Source organism: Aplysia californica, unplaced genomic scaffold (assembly GCF_000002075.1).
Source record: "Aplysia californica isolate F4 #8 unplaced genomic scaffold, AplCal3.0 scaffold00005, whole genome shotgun sequence".
NCBI classification, from domain to species: Eukaryota; Metazoa; Mollusca; class Gastropoda; order Aplysiida; family Aplysiidae; genus Aplysia; species Aplysia californica.
The window spans coordinates 1,516,987-1,519,845 of record NW_004797275.1 but is presented as its reverse complement, the minus strand read 5'-3'; positions in this window follow the sequence as shown (position 1 = coordinate 1,519,845).

Here is a 2,859-nt window from a genome sequence, read left to right as displayed (position 1 = left end):
ACACACACACACACACACACACACACACATACACACATACATAAAAACATTATAAATAAATAAATAAATGAATATATGATTTAAGGTGTGGCTGTTTTTACGCCCATATCGACACATTTATGATTCTTTAGGAGGCGGGCTTCAACGCTGTATGTCACGGCTGCGGGGGATACAATGTCCAGCAGAAAACTCGAGACACTAGAACATTTCTCCCCACACGGGAATCAAACTCGGATCTTCTGCGTGCGACAGCAAAGCACCTAACCCCTACACAAGAGACGCCGGTCCATTCGGACAAGAGGACAACTGTTGACCCCAAATGCAGACTCTTTCATTTCATTGAGCTATAAGTTCAGCAAATGGAACTACATGTGATAAAACATTGCACAAAGCAGTAAAAAAATACCATCTGGATGTTAAAAAAAAAAGGAACCCATTTTTCTCCTCCTGATGTGTAAATCAGGAAAACAGTGAGTGTGCCGTGTCACCCTGACAATGTTCGCAGTTTTCCCTTCTGTTTTGTTTTTGCGTTTGTTTTTTTCCCCCGAGAAGACATGAAGCTTCGACAAGAGTAGCCAGCCATTGGGGGGCTTTCTGATCAGATCTGATCGATGTTTGCTGTGATCAGGAGCCGGCCGATCACCTCTCGGCCTTCCGTGATCTGTGTATGTCCTGGGTCGCCGCTCTCGACCCGTGCATTAGCTCTGCTCACGCCCCGGGGACCCAGGGGGGCGACTCTTGAGAAACGCCAGGTCTTTGGAACTGATTGGTGTCTTTCACACATAAAAAAAATGAGAAGGGAGCCGTCTGAGATGTTCACGGGTGGGGAGGGGGGAAGAGAGAGGGAGAATGATGATTGGTGACAGAAAAGGCGAGGGAGAGAAGGGGAGAGAGGGAGGGAGGGAGGGAGAGAGGGAGGGAGAGAGAGAGGGGGAGGAGAGATTGTTTGTTTGTGTGTGTGTGTGTGTGTGTGTGTGTGTGTGTGTGTGTGTGTGTGTGTGTGTGTAAGAGAGAGAGTGAGAGTGAAAGTGAGTGAGAGAGAGCAAGAAAGAGAGAAGGAGAGAGAGAGAGGAAGAGAGAGAGAGAGAGAGAGAGAGAGAGAGAGCGAGAGAGAGAAAAGGAGAAAAGGTTGTGTGTGTGTGTGTGTGTGTGTGTGTGTGTGTGTGTGTGTGTGTGTGTGTGTGTGTACGTGTATGTTTGTGTGTATGTGTGTGCATGTGTTTAACCATATCCGTACGCCCTGGGGTCATTTTGTATCCCCGGGGTTGTATTCTTCATATTTTAGAATACTTCTAGTACGAAAATCTCTTCTAAACTTTCAGTATTTCTCAAAATATCACTTTGACAGACTGCTATGCAAAGCGTACGACATCTCCCAGGGCGGTGCTACTGACTTAAGTGTCATTAGGCCATTCCCAAAGGGGGGACATTACCATGTTCTGTTGCACAATAAAATTGTAAATGGGCTGATTCAATGATGATTCATTGATGTCATGCTCATAACTGTGCCGGAATTGCAACAAGGAAATGCTGCTTTTTCTTTCCTCATCCTTGCTATTGTCAATGTTCCTCTACTTCCTTTGTATGTGTGTCACTCTCTTGTGACCCCCTTTTTCCGGGGTGCCTTGATAGTCGAAGCCGACTTTTTCCCTTTGATGCTAGAGAGGTGAACATAGTAAGCCCGGTTCCCTGTAAGGACTTTTCTGTTGACATCCACCCCTTAGCCCTCATGACCGTATGCAGTGGCGTACCCCATGTCGTATGGATACGATAGTAAAACAGGATGTACGGATAGGGTTAAAAGAGAGAAGGAAGGAGACAGATAAAGAGAGAGAGAGAGAGAGAGAGAGAGAGAGAGAAAGAGAGAGAGAGAGAGAGAGAGAGAGAGAGAGAGAGAGAGAGAGAGAGAGAGAGAGGGAGAGAGAGAGAGAGAGAGAGAGAGAGAGGGGGGGGGGATAGAGAAGAAGAAGAAGGTAACACAGTATACAACATTTATGTTGATGAAGCCTATTGCATATTTTGACGAGCTCCTCAAAATTCCAGCAACTCACTCTTTTGATGCGCTAACAATGCAAAATTATAAGATGTTCAGTGTTTGCTTATCATACACGAACGGCATATTTTCGCAAGTTCTTTAGATCCATGATCTGTAAGAACGTGCGCTTGATGTCTTCTAGTTTCCTAAGACGGAGACAAAGAATTATAAAAACTGTTTTAGCGCGTGTGTAATTTGTGCACAACGATAGTCTGGGTCTGGCCGTTCCAAGAAGAAAAATATGCGAGGAAACCGGCCAGAAGCGAAAGAAAAGAACTCTTGGAATTATCATGCATTCATGTGTTAGGCGTGGTGCACATTGCAACAGACGGGACATAGGTATATTGTGGTACTACTCGCATTGTATGCTTCCCGGGAAGCCGAGAATGCTTCTGAGTGTTCTTGTATCTGCTAGGGTAAGGTCAGTAAAGTGCATAAGGCATGTTGTAGAGTCTACTAAATGTATTTCTGAGAGAAGAAGAAGAAGAAGAAGAAGAAGAAGAAGAAGAAGAAGAAGAAGAAGAAGGAGAATGCGTACTTTAGCTAAGATGTACGTACCGGTACGTGCAATAAAATACCTTGTGAAGGTGGAAATTAACCTAATCATCATATTTGTCAAAGCAAATTGCCAGAATTGGTTTATCTGGAGAAAGTCGGTCGAAGATGGGAACACTCATTCGCAAAAAAGTAGATACTTTGAAGAGGTAAAATTAGCTTGATGACAACTGGTGGAGAGAGACAGAGAGAGAGTGAGAGAGAGAGAGAGACAGAGACAAAGAGAGAGAGATAGAGAGAGAGGGAGAGAGAGACGGAGAGAGACGGAA